We start from the raw sequence: 20676 nt of genomic DNA, 5'->3' as shown, positions 1-20676 counted from the left end.
CAGCAAGTATATTATAAGAACGTAAGGTCCCAATATAACTGTATCTGGCATGAGGCATTATTCACAGCCACTGCTTCATGGCTGGCCATAAACAAACAAAACATGCCTGCACCATCATCTGGCTTACTGGTGGAATGCAAAGCAGGGTACTATTTTATTTATGTTATTTTATATACAGGAGCAAAAATGCTCTTTTGATCACAAAAGAACATACACTAGATAAGAAATCAGATTTGACGGGAAGCAGTGAGCTTCTTAGAATGGGGTGAGTTTGAGGGACATACTGATCAGGTTGTGGAGGGCAGTAAATAGAAAGTTACAATATATATATAAGTGGACATACATAGATTAAGGACAACCAACATTGGTAATTTTTGTGTGCAGGTAGGGGATTCAGCCAACTGTGCTTGGGACGTGACCATGATGTGTGAAGTGCTAGAATGGTGGCAGAGGAAGTGAGAAACAGAAGCAGGTTAGAGGCTAGGGAAAATCTTAGTTAGCAGGTAGGTGAGAGGTAGATTGAGAGGGTAACTTAGAGGCAAAGAGGTAAGCTTTTAGTTTTGCTTTGAACACATCCATGTGGGCTTTTTCTCAGATGTCTGGGGGAAAATAATGCCATGCAAGTGGAGCAAGAAGAGAGAAAGAGCAAACGTGAGAGGAAGCACAGGGAGGGTGAGGAGACACAAGGGTAGTCGAGGAGTCACAGTGGAGATTACGAGAAGTCTAATAAAGTTGGATAGAGGAGGATGGATACAGTGCTGCCTTACTGTGGATATATTTGTGAACCAGGAGAAGAAATTTAATTCTGGCCTCATTTTGCCTCATCAGCTATCCAGCATGGTTTCGTTATGAGGAAGTAGGTGTGAAGTGAGGGAGTTCAAAGGGAATCCTGATAGCAAAGTTAATAATCTTGCCAAGCGGACAGAAAGCATACTTGGGGAGACCAAAGAGGATGCTGGTACAGTAGTCTAGTTTAGAGAAGACAAGAGTGGTGAAGAGATGCTTGCAGTGTGGAAAGAAGGAGTTGCCGGATTTTCCTAATATTTGCGAGGTTGAGGTGAGCTGCTGTTCCAGTTTTGCAGATGAAAGGTGTGAGAAGGGTCATAGATGATGCAAAAGTTTCTAACTGAAGAAGAATAGGGGAGAGTGTCAGGTTGGAATTGGATAGGCAGAGGAAGAGATGAGAGAGCGCTTTTGGCAGGGAAGAAGCATACATCTGTTTTGGTAGAGTTTAACATATAGAGTGGGAATCCACTAAAGAGAGCGTCCCCGAAATGCCCCATCTCACCCCAGGAACTTAACAGCGTGAAGAGTCAAGAACTCACAAAGCAACTCACTGTTTGGACAGCGCCCAGAAGGGCCAGTGACATCCACATATGCAAACAGATATTCTCATAGACAGCCATTCAAACCTTATCCAGTCAATGGGCCTGATTCCTGGAACGTTTTCCTATGGGATTGCATCATTATAAAACACTTCCATGAATCAGGCCCAATGTCTTTATGGATACAGATGCCACTGCCCTGATCATGGATCCAAATGCCTTGATGGATCAGACTGACTAACAACAGAAAACCATTGTGCTGACATTGTTAGTGACACCACGACATAGCAACGTTACTCATGAAGCAAACTCGCAGCAGTGCACAAAGTTACACAGACACACACGTGCGCACATGAAGAACATGCTAACATAGTTCTGTAGATAGAGGACAGATACATCTACATATTGTCGCAAGCTTTTTTTATTCTTCTCATTAGCCGAGTGCAGAAACGCTGTAATCAAGGCAAAATAAGAGATGCAGAGCACGCTTGCAGATGTGTATCGCAACTAACACTATCGAACTACAGGATTGTATAAGAAGCCTGGAAGATCCGAATACTGCTAAACTATGAGAAACATAGCATGATATAGATATATAGAAATCATAGTATAACTATAATGAGGTTACTTGGGGTCACAAGCCACATGACGAGAGGCGAAGGAAAGCAAAATTAGGCTGCACGGAAAAGCAGGCCAGGGCCCGCAGCCAAGGTCAGAGACAAACACCACATTCCGAAGCTAAGAGACAAGGAGCGGTCTGCAGAAAAGCAGAACAAATCCTCATACATTGCAGACCAGAGAGCTCAATTTTGCAGTCCTAGGCCACGTGATGCAGCCGAGCCAGACAATGGTCATTCACCTGCGGTGGGAAGATGAACAGTTCTCAGAAACACACACATGAAGTGAAACATGGATTCATTAACAATGTTGCAACACTGAGGGCACTGTCACAGGCAAAAGTGGTAGCACTGACGGTTACATAGTCTTTCGCATCACCTTGAGAAGATGCACTGAGCACTGAGAAAAGAGCTGGGTCCCAGGCCTGGTGAGATCAGCTCCAGCCGATCAGGGAACAGAAATCCAGGGGTGGATGGCAGAGGGCAACGGCCAATGGTAGTCCTCCGACTCTGCAACAATGTGATAGATAGTTTTCTGCGAAGGGGCAGTCAAGCTACCGGACATATGAGGACCAACAGAGTAACATCTATAGGTGCCATGCATAGGCACTACCACCCTAACTACCCAATTTTGTCTTCTCATAGTTTTTGAGGCAGATTACCATGTTGTGACATAGAAATCAAACAAAATGGCCCAACAAAGGCTTAGGAGTTGTGAGTCCAGGAGATTTTCAATGTCCTGTATGACCATGTCTGATGTGTAATAAAAGATAATTCTAACTTGCCCTTGACTGAGTCATCTGTCTGTGCACTGGGAGAGGGTTTGTTGGGCCCTGGGAGCTGGAACATTGTGCTCATAGTGTGACCCCCAATCCCGCTGGTATACCTAAGCCAGCAAGTTGGTAGCAGAGGCATGGTTGACTATGCCCACTTGGCATAAGCTGCTTCTCCCACAGCACTGCATGGAGGGCTGTGGTGTGCCTCATGGAAAGTGAGACCAATGAGAGGTGCACCCCTGTGCAGAGGCCATCAGGAGTCAGTTTGTAGAATATCCCGCCTGCGGTCCGTGAAGGGCCCAGCAGACAAGAAGGGTGATGTGGCAGCTTTAGCAGAGCCAGTAGCCGAGCAGCATCAGTGGATTGTGGAGTGTATGTTTTGACTCAGCCACACAGCAACTGCCGGATGTGGTAAAGTAATGTCGGGGGTGGGGTGATGATGAGTATTGTTGAGTATCCCTGAATTATTGTTGAGTATCGTTTAGTAGTGTTGAGTATTGTGAAGTATAGTAGGGAAAGGAGCAGAGATAGATGTTGTTATTGTGGTTAGGGAGCATTTGGTCTCAAGGTGAAAGGTTATGGCAAATAACCTAGACTATTGAGTTAAGGGTATGGATGATAAAAGTCATTTTAAGATTGCATTCCCTGTGGATTGGGCATTTTAGCTTGGGTCATGGATGATGCTATCTCTGTGTAAAGGCTTAGCAAATGGAGCTAGCCTAAATTGTGGAAGGTGTTCTTCTGGTTAAGTCTTGCAGAGGCATTTTACCTACAAGGTGACGATGTAGGTACAGATTGAGCAGAAGAAATATTAGTATGCCTGTTAGGAGGAAGGAAGACAGCTACAACCATATGTTGGGTTCATAAATATGTCTGAGCTCTGTTTGTAATTTCTATCCTTCCCCTATGTAGTGAAGCGGTGATGTCCCTCATAGGGTCTGTGCATAGGACTAGGACAGCACGAGGAGGGACAAAATTTGGTGTTCACAATTTTCAATTGACAGGTTAAGCTGGTCAGTGGCTGTGTGGGGAAGACATATGAGCAAGATTGGTGGGCATGCCTGAGGAAGCAGAGAGTTGTAGAAGGGCGGTGCGCGGATCATGCCTGAAAGGTTGGTTGGCACTCAAAGAGGCTTGCAATAATTGACAAGAACCTCAACCATATACCAAGGAGGAGGGGCAGAAAGGGACACACAACGAGACACAGCGAGACATTCGCCAAGGAGGGCCTGGGAGGAATAATATCGAACAAGTGGTTAGGAGGGCAAATATTATTGAAATTAGATGGTAAGACAGTGGGAGAAAAAGGAGGGGCAAGTAAGGAAGTAGCTGGAAGTAAAGGAAGCAGTGATACACGAGAGTGAGCAGAGATATTGGAAGAAGAAGAAAGGAAAGAGAAGGAAGAGAAGGAGGTACGCAACAGGGTGCGACGAGCTAAGCAAAAGGAAGAAGAGAAAGAAGAGGATCAGGCAGAGATGAGGAGAAAGAGGGAGCTTGATGAGATAGAGATACAAATAGAGGAAGACGAGAAAAAAGAGCAAAGCTTGGTAAGAAGGTAAATGCAAGGAGGAGGAGGAGTGCGCTGTGAGAGATATTAGACTGAAATGGTGATTAATCTCTTCTGACGATAATGTGGGAAGAGCTAGGCAAGCAGAGCAGGATCGCAGAAGACATATGAAAAGGCAGCTCCGCTGCCAGACTGAACCGACGGAGGGTCCTCAATGAGGAAGGACAGTGGGAACCTGATGGATTTAGGAGGGGAACCACATGGAAGCAAGGTACTCAGGAGACTTAGCTTCCATGACAATTTTGACAGTGACCTGGGAGACACCGAGTCAGAAGATGATTTAGTATAAAGTGAGGATGAGGGGAAGGGACAACCTGCTCATCGGTCGATGGTGAATAAGACCGATCGAAGCATGACATGGAGAGCAGACATAGACTCAGGGGAATTGCAGGGTGACAAAGACGAGAGAACCAAATGACCCAAAGAAGCATCGCACAGCCTGGATGGGGTAACCCCATATGCACAGAGGCTCAGGGATCTCTCAGCACAAAGGAGGGGGGAAATGGTAATGGTGTTCACAACCACCAAAGACACTGGGAGATCAGAGGGGGAAATCAAGTTGATAAGAGAACTGGAAGGGGAGATTAGGTTCACACAGATGGGCTTACTCTAAAACTGAGGGGGGCGACCTCGGAAAACTTGAGGTGTAGGCTACCCTTGCGTGTGTGGGGAAATGGATATACGAGATGGAAAGAATGACGGCAGGACAGAAACTAGCAGTAGGGGACCTAAAAGGTTTACTAGTGGTAACCCTCTCAGAGGCCGCTGATGGCGTATGGTGAAGGGTGTTATACCGAAGTAACAACCCAGAACACACTGCACAATCATTTGCCATTCACTAACTGACAAGCAGCTGTATGGCAAGCCCTGTGGACGCAGCAATCAGACACGTCAGACATTAGTGCGATTATGGCCCGCAGAATGGGGGAAGACAAAGACTTTCTACAATATATTCAAGCTATTCAAGAGCTCTGATACATTGAAACGCAAGAACCATGGCATAAAACAGTGGCATTATTCTATCATATATTATGCCAACGGTTGCCAGAACAGGTGTAAAGGGAACTGAAGAAGGTGGTGGGAATGGAAGCAAAACCATGGTCAGAAATACAACTTACAATAGTACATTACTGTTGGTAATGCAAGAGAACGCAAGGAAAGAATGCAGGAGCAGGCGAAGTTAGTACAGAAGAAGCTATCTAAATATGCCATGGAAGGGGCAGTATTAACAGGCACGGGAGGACAGCTGCGCCACAGACACAGTAAACAGCATGAGAGCATATTCAGATTCTGCCTATGTGACATCCACAGTGCATTCTGGGCTGTCACAGGGGCTTCAGGCATGCTGATGGGTCACCGGTGCAGCACGCACTCTTATTGGGCAGATTGATAGAAGCAATATACCTCCCAGAGTGAATAGCAGTAGCAAAGTGCCAAGCACACATGGGGGAGTATCCCATCTGAAGGGGCAACACAGCAGCAGATGCAGAAGCAAAATGGCTGTCTACTTTGAGGACATTTTAGAAATGGAGGCATAATCCCCAACGCGCGATTATGTACGAACAATGATAGTAAAGGAAGGGTACAACACATTACCAGTGACACAGATTATGGAGCTGGAGGGAGCTGCACCAAGGGAAGAAATGAGTTTTGGATAAAGAGGGGGCGTACAGTGTCTTTAACAAATGCTCTACGGTGGCAAAACAACACAGGGAAAGTAGTAATGCCATTTTCATTATTGCACACTGCACTGACACAATACACTATCCGACCCATACAGGGAAGGAGGTCCTCGCGGCTCCTATTGGAGAAACATGGTTCTGTCCTAACTTGGCAGAACACATGGCTGAATTGATTAATAATTGACTAATGTGTAAACAATTTATTGCAGGTCGTACATTGAGGGTGGTGAGAGGAGCCATACCTCGCCCAGTGGTCCATTCCAACACCTGCACATCGATTATGTTCACATGATCCAAGTTTGCAAAGGTAACCCCTATGTGATAGTGTTTGTATGTCAATTTTCCCGTTGGATCGAGGCCAGTCTTTGTTTCCATCATGATGCCCTTAGAGCAGCAAAATTCCTGGTCCAGGAGATATTCCCACAATGGGGCGTGTGTGAAGTCATGCGGTCTGGCAATCACCCTCACTTCACCAATGAGATGTTCCAACACATCACAACCGTGTTAGGAAACCAACACATTGGGCCTCATTATAACCCAGGCGGGAAGGGGTTAACGGCGCTGGTAAAGGTGCCGGCACCGTCAACCCCATCCCGCCTGATTACGAGGTCCCCTCGCGGGACCCGGTCTGCACGTCTGGTTTCCTGCGAGGGGGGGAGGGAGCAAACAACGGGCCGCTCGTAATCGGCCCATTGTTTGCTCCCTCGCCCATTCCCATTCAGCCCTATGGGGGCTGAAATGGGAATGGAGAAGGTCCGGGTCCGGGTTCCTAGAAGGAGGAATTATCGGGCCCTCCGAACTCGGAATGGCCCAGTAATTCCTCATTCTGGGAACCCGGACGCGATTTCGGCGACAGCCATGCCGCCAATAGCGGCATGGCTACCGCTGATATGTGAGCAACTCAATGGCTCATTCGAGATAAATAAAGCCACAACTGAAAAGACACTGAACACAAATTGGCTCCATTGCCTACCCTTAGCCTTGTTTGCACTGCACAATAAGCCTGGGTCTGACCACCATTAACCCCACATGAGGTGGTAACAAGACAGCACATGTGACTTCCCCTGGCTCTTCCCACTAGTGCAATCAAAGATGCTGAGAATGCATCTGATGTGTTGGGTCAGGAAATGTACGAGTATACCACTTCTTTGATGGCTAGTGCCTCTTTAATTTCTCACCAACTGCAGAGATGGGCGAGACCTGTAGCAGGAGATGATAGCAACAGCACCAAAGCCAATGAGGACTTAGTTAAGCAGCCACTGTTAAATCCGGGGGACCAAGATCTCTTAAACATTTTTTCTAGAAGGTGGGACGCACCGCGTTTAATAGGACTGCATATTGTTGAACTAATCACTGAATGAGCAGTCAAACTTGCCAGGAAGAACCACCTCAGGGACATCACGGCCTACAAAGCGGTGGCCTCTCCTAGCAACAATATTGAAGGGGCCAATGATCCACAAACAGAAGAGCAGAACAATAACTTGGAATCAGCACAGCCCAGCAGCAGAGGACATCCAATGGTTGCCCACTTACATGCAGGAGAAATAGGGCAAGGACTTCCTACACATCTAGAGGGAGGGCGCATGGTCTGTTTGTTAATTTTCTTTCTGCACACATTCAATGTAGAAAAGTGCCACTGTTTTGTTGCATTTGTTCCATGATTCCCCTTGATCCTCATCTAGAAACTTTCCAAGGCCAATTTGTCCAATTCATTAGGAGTTCTAACACCTGGAAAGGGGAAATCCATGTGTACTCTCAGTATTATGTGACCACAGAATAAAAGCTGTGTGGGAATAGCTATTCCTTCTTGCTATGGCAGACTATTTTGTTCACAGGCCTTGAATTAATACAATACTAATCCAATAATGCTTGTTTTGCACATTCCAATTGGGCAACTGATATCTTCAACTACGCAAGGATACAGAAAGTGTGTAAGTGCTGGGCAAAATTGTTAAAATGATGATTATTGTGATTTGTGTCTTATTCTCATGTGGTATTTTTGCCCTCATCTTTTGGCAAGTATCCTATGTTGCTAGAAATGTTGCTGTATCCTCTACTAATACTATCCCAACTCTAACAGGGGAAATGACCATATCAGCTGGACCAGTAAGCATTGTAAGTACACTAAAGAGAGATAGACGCAGTGCAGATGCAGACATGGGGGGGTGAACCTCTATCTCACTAATACTGCTCCAGTATCTAACTAAATGAGGTACAAGCACATGACCATGATAGGTAAAGAAACCTCTGGGTGGAGCTGCTATGTCTGCTCACTAATCCCATATGATATGAGTGCCTCCAGAATGTTTATAGCAACTGAAATACCAGCAGCAAGAGCAAACAGGGAAAACAGCATCATTGAGATGGATGTCCAAGGCAAACCTTCCATATGAAGGCAGTTAAATACACTTGACATGGTGATCAATTACTGGCAGCTAGACCAGCTATACAATGCTTAACTGATGGCCCACAAAAATGAGTGATAAAAACGAAAAATACTCTAGGAATGACCATGCCCTAAGAGAGAACCCAAAGAAATAGGAGGATGTTGGGAAGGACAGCAAATGCTTGTGCATGGCCAAGTATACACAGCCGAACGATGGAAGGAGGGAGTAGTAGGTAAAGCAAAAACAACAAATCGACCAAGGCTATTATGTGGCTGTTATGTCACACTACCTAGTTATTCATACAAGTACCATAGAATGTTCCATTTCCAATATAAACATCATTTTTTTTTATTTTGTACCAGGATAATACATATTTTTCTTTAAAATAATTAATTTATACACATTCAGCCAAAAAAGGTCATTCATACAATGGTTTATACAATCATGACAACACATATGTGTTACATACACAAAAAGAAACAAGGTATACAGTTATGATCTATGAACCACATAGGTCTTTCTTGTCACTATACAATTAACGGACCCTAGTATAATACAGTGCCTTTTTTCTTTGTATTTAACCTGCCCTAGCTTATGAAGTGTTTGTGGTAGCGGTATCTAAAAATTTGACATGGTGTGTTTCGGCCGTCTCTTCAACCAACTGCAGTGTCACAATTTTATGGCCTTCACCAGGATGGAATACAATTTCTTGAGTACACAGCAAATGTGTATTGTGTCTTTGGTTACAGTAGCCCAGCAGAATCACCAAGAGGAAGAGATCCCCATGATAGAACAACTTCCAATGTATGGAGGTGCTCACAGACGAGCTTAGGATAGCTAGTCCTGTCACAGAGTTATAACTACCCAGTGTTCAGATGTAGTTCCATGAGTTGATCAAATCACAAAGAGCCGTTCTGGAATAGGATGGACTGAACCCAGTATGTGTATATGTTGCGAATCAGGGCAAATCCAGTAGCCTAAGATGTGCCCCCAGCATTGCAACCCAGTTGCTGAGGGAGTAGTAGATAGCAAGGCACACACCCTAGTACAAGCAGCAGTATACACAGTGCAAGAAGAAAATGAAAAGTTCCTGAAGTAATGGGATGCAAGCGAAAGGTTACACACATGGGTGGCCAATGAAGCTGGACCAATGACCAAAATACCACTGAAGAAACCAGCATTGTGTTTCAGAACAATGGAGCAGTAAAGGCTGGAGAAACCACAGAGTCCAGGTACACAAACATCTAGCAATGAAGACTGGGACAGCAGTACTAATGGATCACTAATGGGCATGCAGAACTAAAGCGTACGAGAAGCTGCCACCCAACCTGGGAGAAGTTTGTTTGTTGGTACACATCAATATGCCAACACTAGTAGTACCACTGAAGGACATCAAGGTCCATCCCAAAATGGACAATACAAAAGAAAGAAAAGGTCATTAGAAGTGAGTAGTGTGAAAAGAGACAACTATTTTGTGAAAAGAGACAACTATTTCTCATCAGCATCAGAAGCATCACTGGACGATGTGCCACCTGAACACCGGCGTTCAGTAGAACAGAATTTATTTTGCGTCAGTAGTTCCACCTGTGCAAATATACACAAACGTGAAATGGCTGCAGATAACGAGATGGGAGCTGATGCAGACAATAAACTCAACAGTAAATGGCTTCAACATGATACCATAAGAGATCCGAGCAATCAGATTGATGACTCTTCAGACCAGATATGTTGTGGACCTTCTCAGAGCAATGGAAGGAGAAGTTTGCACCAAAATCGAACCTCCTGTTGCATGTTTGTGCCCTTAAATGACAGAGAAAAGGGCACACTGACCGAAGCAGTAACAAGATTATTGAGAATACACGGCAAAATGGAGGAGGAAGCCAAAGGAACAGGAAAAGATCAGAACAGGCTGTCATGGATGGATGGTCATTGATGCCAAAATGGATGGCGGATGGACATAAAAGTATTATTAGGAGCATTAACACTAGGACTGTGTGTGATTAAGATCTGCATTACACAACGACTGAGAAAACATTAGGGATGAAAGTGTGAGTGAATATAAACAGTGAAGAAGAAAAGGACATGATAGTGGAAGAAAGAAATAATATGAGAGCAAGGATACAGGAGTGCCCACTGTTCCTGACCAAGATGATGACATTTTATGATCCCTTTGATAGCAACAAGTACTGGGTGAAATGGATATGGTGCAACTGAGAAGGAGACTGCAGTTACATGGCATGGAGTTTCGATGACAATGCACATTACTACAGATATCTTGGAGGAGTAACAAAGACCTGGTACCAAAAGCAAAAAAGACAAAGTATGGTGGATTGGTCGACAAGTCGTCCAGAGGGGGAACTGAAGAGAGTGTCCCTGGAAGGCCCCTCATTACCCCATTGAACATGACAGCCCAAAGAGTCAAGAACGCACAAAGCAACTTACTGTTTGGACAGACCCCTGGAAGGCCAGGGACATCCACATATGCAAACAGATATTCTCTTACACAGCCATTCAAACCCTTTCCATTAAATATCTTTATGGACACAGGCTCCATTACACTGATCATGGATTAAAATGCCTTGATGGATCAGATTGATTAACAGCAGAAAACCATTGTGCTGATGTCGTTAGAGACACCACAACATAGCAATGTTAATCATGAAACAAACTCGTAGCCATGCACAAAGTTACATACGCATGCGAAGAAAATGCTTACACAGTTCTGTAGATAGAGGACAGATACATCTACATACTGTCGAAAGCTTTTATTATTTTTCTCATTAATCGATTGCAGAAAATCTGAATTCAGGGTAAAAGCAGAGATGCAGAGCAAGCTTGCAGATGCTAATTGCAACTAGCACTATGGAACTAAAGGATTGCATATGAAGCCTGGAAGAACTGAATACTGCTAACGTATAAGAAACACAGCACAGTATAGATATATAGAAATTATAGTATAACTATAATGAGGTTACATGAGGCCACAAGCCACAGGACAAAAGGCGAAGAGAAGCAGAACTAGGCTGTACAGAACAGCAGGCCAGGGCCTGTAGACAAGATCAGAGACAAACAGCACATTCCGAAGCTAAGAGACAAGGAGCCATTTGCAGAAAAGCATAATACATCCTCATGAATTGCAGACCTGAGAGCTTGATTTCGCGGTCCTATGCCACATGGTGCAGCCACGCCGGACAAGGGTCAATCACCCGTGGTGGGAAGATGAACGGTTCTCAGCAACACAGACATGAAGTGAAACATGGATTCTTCAACAGCCTTGCAACACCGAGGGCACTCTCACAGGCAAAAGTGGTAGCTTTGACTGTTACATTGGGGACACATAGGACCTCATTACGAGTTTGGAGGTAGCCATGGGGCTATTAGTGCCATGACTGCCTCCAAACTCGGGTCCAGGTCCGGCGGATTCCTTAAATGAGGAATTACCGGGTCATTCCAACCATGATATGATATGATATGGCATTTATAACGCGCCTATACACAAGTGTTTCAAGGCGCAACGAAGCAAGGGGGGGGGGGGCAATAGGAGGACAGACAACGATCCTACTAGGCCAGGTGTCATTCAGATTGTGCAAGTGCATGGAAAGTGGGGGAGGAAAAATGCGAGGGGGGAAGGGAGAGGGGAAAGTGCCGTACATGGGAAGTGGAATAAATAAGATAAATAAAAAAACATAAAACAGGCAAGTGCAAGGAAGTGCGGACAAAGTGCTGGAAAGGGGACTGAAGGGATACAGAAAACAGTTCCCAAGTGCAGGGGTTGCCAGGGAGGCAGTGCAGGTGGGCAGTTGACAGGGCCTGGGCCAGAGATCAGAAAGGGTGGCCATGTAACCAGTGCAATTTCAGTCAGGAATTCAGCAAGGGAAGGGAGGAGAGAAAGCAGAAGCAAAGAGGAAGGTTTTGAAGTGTTTCCAGAACCGGAGGTAGTTCTCCTTGAGTTTCAGGGAGGCAGGAAGGCTGTTCCAGAGAGAGGCCCCTGCCGAAGAGAGTGATCTGCCACCAACTCATTGCTTGGAGAAGCGACTGACCCTGAGGGAGTTGGAGGCAGATGAGCGAAGAGCTCGAGAAGGAAGATATTTAGGAAGAGAGAGTTGAAGGTATTGCGGCCCCAGACCCCAGAAGACCTAGTGTACAATTCAGAGGGTTTTGAATTTAATCCTCACAGCCACTGGGAGCCACTGCAGAGATTTCAGTCCTGGAGAGATATGATCCCTGGGCTTGAGGCCAAGGACAAGTCTCGCAGTCCTGTTCTGGATAGGTTGCAGAGGGCGGATAGTGGAGGCAGGAATATTTAGATAGAGGCTGTTAAAGTAGTCGAGCTTGGAGAGGACCAGGGATCTGGAAACAGTGAGCTCCTGGGGGAAGGATAGGAAATGAGAAATACCTCTAAGGAGGTGCAGCTGGTAGTGTGACCTCTTAGAGACGTCAGAGATGTGAGGGGGGAAGGGGAGTGCAGAGTCGAATATGACCCCAAAGTTTTTTGCCTTGCAAGTGGGAGAGGGAGGAGGGCCAAGAGAGGCTGGCCAGAGAGCTGCAGGGAAGGAGGGAGTGGGTGTGCCAATGAGTAGAATCTCAGTCTTACTGGCATAAAGGCAGAGGTTGTTGGTGGCACACCAATCCTGGATGGCAGACAGACAGTCAGAGATGAGGGAAGGAGAGGAGGAGGAGGCCGAGGGTAGCCTGAAAATGGAACTGGGTATCATCCGCATAGCACTGAAAGTTGGGACAGAGAGCGGCGATGCGGTGGGCAAGGAGTGCCAGGTATTGGTTGAACAGCCAGGGAGAGAGGTTAGATCCCTGGGGGACACCACAGGTAGAGAAAACAATGTCGGAGAGGAAGGACCCAAGTTGTACCTGGGAGGGTCGGTCAGAGAGGAAAGAAGTCAGCCACGTCAGAGCCTGACCAGTGATACCCAGGTTGTCACAGAGACGGTTGAGCTGGATGGCATGGTTGACAGTGTTAAAGGCAGAAGAGAGATCAAGCAGGATAAGAACGCAAGGGGTGTTAGAGTCGAGGTTGAAGTACAGGTCTTCACGGATGTTCAGGAGAGCAGTTTACGTGCTTCTGGCAGCTCTGAAGCCAGACTGATGGTCATGAAGACAACCAACAGATTCAGTGTGGAGATTGAGTTGGGAGATGGCCAGTTTCTCCAGGAGCTTGCCCAGGAAGGGAGTTATGGAGATTGGGCGATAGTTAGCCGGGCAGGAGGGGTCGGCAGAGGGTTTCTTAAGAAGAGGGAGCACAAGGGAGTGCTTCAGGCGGGAAAGGTAGACTCCAGTGGCAAAGTAATAATTGCATAAATCCGCTAGGGCAGGAGCAAGGGAGTCGATGTGATCCTTGATAGTTTTGGAGGAACAGGGGTGAACCTGTTTCTACGAGACTTTCATAGATCGGACTTGTCTAGAAACCTCGTCTGGAGAAAAAAGGGGAAAGGTAGAGAAGGAGGGAGGAGTGTCAGCAGAAGGGCCAGAGGAAGAACAGGGAATAGCGGGAGGGGGATGAGAGGAGGAGAGTGAGTACAGGATGTCCTGAGTTTTAGAAATTAAATGAGAGACCAATGCCATGCAGAGGGCCTGGGAAGGGACAGGAGAGGTAGAAACTGCGGCAGGATTGGCCAGTTCCTTTCAGATTTTAAAGAGTTAAGCCGAGTTGTTAGATGTCGCAGAGACGCAGGCTTGGATATCAGCTCTCTTCTTGGTGAGGACGTAGAGCCGGTATTGCCTTTGCGGCAGGCGGCAGGCCCGTTTCAGAGGATGAGCTTGAAGCACGCCCTTTCCTCTCGGCAACCTTGCACTTGCATTTTAGGCTGACGAGGTCTGAGTCATACCAGGAGTTGCACTTGGCTTTGGGCTTCAAGCAGATTCTCATGACAGGGGCAAGGATGTCAAGAGTATCAGATATAGCAGAGTGGCGAGGGCTTTGTCAGGGTGAGAGTCAGCAGGGGGGGAGGAGGAGGTGGGAAGGTGGCAGCGAAAGCCTCAACTGACACGTGCTTCATGGGTCGGGTGACCGAGAAGGTGGGTGGCAGTGACGGAGGTGGCTTTGCCTGCGGGTTAGGGAGGGTGAGGTGGCAAGAAAGGAGAAAGTGGTCATTCCAGGAGAGAGGAGTGGAGAGCGGGATAGAGAGGGGAAGGTCTGAAGAGATCAGAACACCAAGAGTGTGCCCTGCAGTGTGAGTGGGGCCAGAGGGGAGAATAGTGAGAGAGAGGGAGAGAGTCACAGAGGTCGCGAACGAGTTCAGAGGGGGGACAGGAGGCATCCAGGTGGATGTTGAAGTCTCCGGGAAGGAGGAGTTCAGTGGTTGAGGCCAGGAGTGAGGAGTAGAGGTCCGCCCACTCAGAGAGGAAGGAAGAAACCTGACCAGGTGGCCGATAGATAGTGGCCACAGTAAGGCAATGGCTAGGCGAGAGAGAGAGCCTGCAGATGAGGCATTCAAAAGAGGAGTAGGCCTGCGCAGGAATAACCGAGGCAGAAATCCACTCAGGGAAGATAAGGGCTATGCCCCCACCAGATCGGTTGGGCCTGGGCGCGGAGAGAATCTTGTAACCATCAGGTAGGAGTGTGTCAAAGCTGGTGACAGAGCTGGCCGTAAACCATGTCTCAGTGAGACCAAGGACATCAAGGTCAAGATCTTCAAGAAGGCGGAGGATATCAGAGGAGTGTTTGACAGCGGAGCGGGAGTTTAGAGTGGCAATGTGGAGAAGGTTGACCTCCTTGAAGGACTTCCGGGGAGGGGTACAGATCAGAGGTACGCCCTGCAGAGGTGTTGAGTGTGCCTGAGAGGGGGCAGAGAGGGAGGGGGCAGGCAAGGTAGCCAAGGAAAGGGGGCAGGGGACAGCAGGAGAAGAAAGGAAGTTGATGAGGCATGGGAAGCGTCTATCAAAGAGATGAAGGTTGGCCTGAGGGCCTTGGACCAAGATGGTTCCATTAGAGTAGACATTAATGATGACCTTAAAGGAAAGGAAGGAGGGCAGGAGGGCATCTCAACGGGTACCACCATTAATGGGAGAAGAGGAGAAAGGCGAGAGAACAGAGACATATGTGGGATCCATAGATCTGGAGAAGGAACGACAAAGACGATGTCAGTGAGAGTTTCCTTGGAGGAAGCACTGATGTAGGTTTCAGCGATAGGGAGGCCTGGGTTGGAGACCAGGATGTTCTTATTAAACTTTTTCCTACCAGACTTAATGAGGAGAGCAGGATAGTCAATAGTGAAACAGTTTGAAAAGATGGGGGAGACAGAGAGCACCATCGAATAGGTGGGAGAGGAGGGGTTCCAGGGGTAGGCAGACAAGACAGCGAGAGGCAAGTGAGCAGGAGAGTGGCACAAGACGGTACTTACGCGGTGAACGCAAGAGAGGCACAGGACATTCTAAGACAGGAAAGAAGACAAATCTAAATTTGAGAATCCTAAAGAGGGAGAAAAAGGCCTAGGTTTCACAGAGCAACTTTAAATACGGTGACAGTGCATGTTATAAAAGGTAGAAAAGCCCACCTAAATTTGAGAATCCTAAAGAGGGAGAAAAAGGCCTAGGTTTCACAGAGCAACTTTAAATACGGTGACAGTGCATGTTATAACAGGTAGAAAATCCCACCTAAATTTGAGAATCCTAAAGAGGGAGAAAAAGGCCTAGGTTTCACAGAGCAACTTTAAATACGGTGACAGTGCATAGTTGGACCAGTGAGACCACAGCTGAGTTAGTTGGTCAAACCAGGTGGACATAGTGGACAGGGGGCCCAGACCGAAGAACAGGGTGGCAACAGGCAACATGCGTCCCCAGCAGACATCTGCAGATAACACCAGGAGCTGCCTGTCAGGGATCCGCCCTTTGCCTAAGGGGCCCTTAGCCGAGGGGGGCTGCCGGGCAGGGGGGCTGCCCAGGAGGGACAGTTTAACCATAGAAGCACCAATAGGGTGGGAGGAAGGGGAGGGGGGTGGGCGGGCAGGTAGGCAGGATGGAGGGAGGACCAGGAAGTGGCTGCATGTGGGAGGGGTGGTGGAGAAAACAACCCACTCAGAGCGTGGGCCTTGGAAAAAATATATACAATTAAATAATAGTCAAAACCAACTCACTGGAGGCCCGGGGCCCGTGCTGGGCTGGAAGCAGCAGTCTGGGCTAGCAGCGACCGCTCACACCCGCTCAGCTCTGCAAAGACGCGAGCGGGGAGAGCAGCCGTCGACTAGTCCAGGAGGGACACAACAGGCCACCAATCAGAAGGGGGGCTGGGCGGGCAGGTAGGCGGGAGGGAGGGAGGGAGGATCAGGAAGTGGCTGCAGGGGGGAGGGGAGGTGGAGAAAACAACCATGGAGGACCCAGTAATTCCTCATTCAAAAAACCCATCCACATTCCCATTTGAGCCCCCATAGAGCTCAGTGGGAATAGGGAGGGAGCTTATAACGGGCCTGTTAATAACGGGCCCATTATTAGCTCCCTGGTCCCCTTGCAGGACCCACAAAGGACGTCTGGTCTGACTAGACGTTCTGAGCGGGTCCCACAAGGTAACCTTGTAATAGGGTGGAATGGGTTTACCGGCACCAGCATCATTACCGGCGCCATTAAACCCATTCCACCCACCTCGTAATGAGGCCCATAGTCTTTCTTATCACCTTGAGAAGGTGCACTGAGTGCTGAGAACAGAGCTGGGTCCCAGGTCTGGTGAGATTAGCTCCAGCCAATCAGGAAACAGAAATGGATGGCAGAGGACAAGGGCCAATGGTAATCCTGTGACCCTTCAACAATGTAATTGATTGTTTTTGGGGAAAGGGCTGTCAAGTCACCTGACATGTGAGGTCCAAGAAAGTGACATCTATAGGTGCCATGCCTAGGCGTTACCACCCCAACTACTCAATCATGTCTTCTCATAGGTTTTTGGAGAAAAGTCCCAAGTTGTGATGTAGAAATTGAACAAAATGGTCAGCCAGACACAGGTTTAGGAGCTGCCAGTCTGGGAGATTTTCAATTTCCTATATGGTCCCTGTATGTTTGAGTAATAAACAACAGCTCTAACTTGCCCTTAGCTGAGTCCTCTGTCTTTGCACTAGGGGAGGGTTTGTTGGGCCCTGGGAGCTGGAACGGTGTGCTTGTAATGTGACCCGAGTCCTTCTGGTATACCTAAGCCAACACCATCTAATATTTAATAGCTGACAGACAATTGGAAATTTTGATAGAGAGATCAGAGGAGAGTTCAGGAAAAGAGACAAATATTTGGGTGTCATCCGCGAAGAGTTGGTATGAGAACCCAAAGGTATAGATTAATGCCCCAAGAGCAGAAATGTAGAATGTAATGAGGAGCAGAACTAAGACAGAGCCTTGTGGAAAACCACCAGTTAGAGGAGTGAGGTGAGAGCTGTTCTTGCTCCAGGAGACAGAGAATTGGTGAGGTCCAAGGTAGGACTAAATCCAGACCAGGGCTTGATCATGAATCCCAAGAAGAAAGAGTGTATTAAGGAGATCAGAGTGAATGACAGTGCCAAAGGTAGCAGACAGGTCATTGAGATTTAGGATAGATGATAGGTGTGACTGCTTAGCAGAGGCAATGAAGTTGGACAGAATCATGAGAGCAGTTTCGGTGGAGTGACAGGAGCGAAAACTTGCTTGTAGGGGGTCTCGAAGGTTGTCGATGTATATGAAATTGGTAACACAGTGGTAAACAACCCTTTTGAGCACTTCAGAGTAGTGCAGAAGGAGAGACACAGGGTAAACATTAGCCGGAGTGTTCAGGTCAGCCCTATGCTTTTTTAGGAGAGGGATGACCTTGGCTGTTTTGAAAACAGAGGGAAGCAAGCAGAGTTGTAGGACAGGTTGAAGAGTTCAGCGAGGTAAGCAGCCACTATAGGGGCAAGAGGCTTGACTAGCTGAGGACCAAAAGGTTCTGATGGGGTACAAGAGGGGTTAGCCTTCATCAATAGAGATATCACTTTGTCAGTATTAGTGTGACTAAAGTGGGAAATGGAGACAGCAGCTGATGATAGAGTAGGCAGAGTGTAAAATGAATGTGCAGGAGGGAGTGTGAGGAAGGTCAGGAGAGCGTCTATAATTTTGGTCATTTTTGCAGCAAATTATTCAGCTAGCTCATTAGCTGTGAGAGTGGAGTTGATAGTCATGGACTTAGGAGAAGTGAGGAGTGATTTTAAGGTGCTCTCTAGCCGGGGGGCGAGGATGGTTGGAGTGATAGTCAATGAGGATTAGGAAGAATTCCCTATTAGCTCTATCAAGGCTGGACTTGAGAAAGTCCAGGTAAGAGAGGTAGAGTTGCAGGTCCTCATCAGAGTGGGTGCGTCCCCATTTGCACAGTAGTCTGTACGGAGAGAGCATACGAATGGGATGATCCATGATTGGGGACTCTGAGGCTTAGGGATGAAAGTAAGCTGTGGGAAGTGAGAGGAGAATGAGTCGTATAGTAGGGATTGGAAGCTAGAGAAGGCAGTGTTGGTGGAAGAGTTATTGGGTGTGAAGGAGGAGAGTGAGAACTGTAGGTCAGAGAGAAAGTGGGGAATGGCAGAAGGTTTGCGTTGAATGTACCATGCCTAGTAAGATTGTTTGTCCTGTCTTCCCTATGTCTTCTCCTCCCTTGCATGGTTGTGCTTTGAAACACATGTGTATAAGCGCATAATAAATAAACAATCAATCAATTTCTCTGAACTGACTGCATGATTATATATAATGTTGGCCAGTCTAAACACGTAAAAAATACATTGCATGTTTACTTTACCCTTGATGCCAAGTAAATAATGCCATGTCACAATAAGAATGCATATGCAGACTGGCACTACTAGTGTCAGTCTGCATATGCTTTCCTAATGTGGCATCACATTTTTTGCTTGGGAAAAAGGCTAAAACACAAATGTTTAGATTGGTCTACATTACTGGTGCAAGCCTCCATATGCTTTGTTTCTGTGGCATGGATTTTTTTTTACTTGGCATCGGGGTGAAGCAAATATGATAAGTTTTCTTACGTGGCCAGCTTGGACTATGGTGTAAATGTGCATTTGCCTTCGTACTGTGACATGGCATTTGTTACTTGTACTTGTCATCCAGGGTAAAGCAAACATGATGAGGATAGTACATGGGTAGACTGGCTTACATTGGTGGCTCCAGTCTGGCCACATATTTTTTGTGTGTCATGGTATGTTTGTACTTTGCATCAAGGGGAAAAGCAAACATAGGTGTGATTACATGGTACACTGGCCTGTATTGGTAAAGCTAGAGTGGATATGCTTTCTTTCTGTGGCATGGCATTTTATACTGGCTGGGTGTCCTTAAGTAGTAAATCTGCCATATATTGGTGCAGCATACCTAAACATATGTTATATACTTGCATGTGTTCTGCATCAGGAAAATGCATTGGAAAATAATCCTCTGCACTGTTGGTGAATTGCCTCCTTTGGGCTTTTTCAAGTCTACCATACAAAACTGATTGCAAGCTTTGTGGCCTATTAGCCAAATTGTCACAGAAAGCACTGTAACACGCACCATTGTAACCCACTATTTAACCTGCCGTGATTGGGTCAAGTTCCCTCTTTGCACTTGGTTGCTACTGCTTATTACGTGCATTTATTTAAGACCCTCCAGTTCATATATTCACCCACTGGAAGCATTATCTAAGGGACACAATCAAATTCAGCCATCAAACAGTCTTGTCATCGTGAGTGTGAGTGTGATTCAGCATCTTTACTGATCTGTAGGCCTATCCATGAGTGGGATGTGCCTCCTCTTCTTCAGAGTCCGGGACTTGCTTACTCTTGCCTGCATCTAGCAGAAGATTTCATGAATAGTAGAGGTGTATAGAAGCATGATCCGTAGTGATACCACAGAAAAGCCCGTATAAAATATCAAATGTGTGAGGCTGGAAACCATGTTTTCAGATTTCGGTACAAGACATATCCAGTTAGCCGAGTGTGCTGGGTCTCAAAGCCAAGTCAAAGTATTATCCATTCACAACTCACTTAGTATTGTGTCTGAATATTGTCCAAAGAATTAATGGAACACGCAAACAAGAATATATATATATGCTGGGCAAAGGGATGCTTTAATGTTAGATGAAGGGATACTGCAGGCGGGTATGATTGCGCCAGAAATATTCTGCACACACGGTTGCTATTAGTTTACTACCTAATAGAGTCGTGTTCTTTGCACCTTTTGCTCTAAGGGTCAGCCAATCGTTCTTCTTGTCCATCTAAACGGGTATCTATTAGACAATGTCTCGGATGAGGGCATTTGGGAGACCCAATTCTCGAGACCTTCTTGTAAATGGGCCTCATCTGTCTTACCCTCCTCACATTCCTTGATGTGTATCCATTTGACAAAT

This window comes from Ambystoma mexicanum, chromosome 12, assembly GCF_040938575.1.
Source record: "Ambystoma mexicanum isolate Mex_15411 chromosome 12, UKY_AmexF1_1, whole genome shotgun sequence".
Taxonomy (NCBI): Eukaryota; Metazoa; Chordata; class Amphibia; order Caudata; family Ambystomatidae; genus Ambystoma; species Ambystoma mexicanum.
This window is presented reverse-complemented; position numbering follows the sequence as displayed.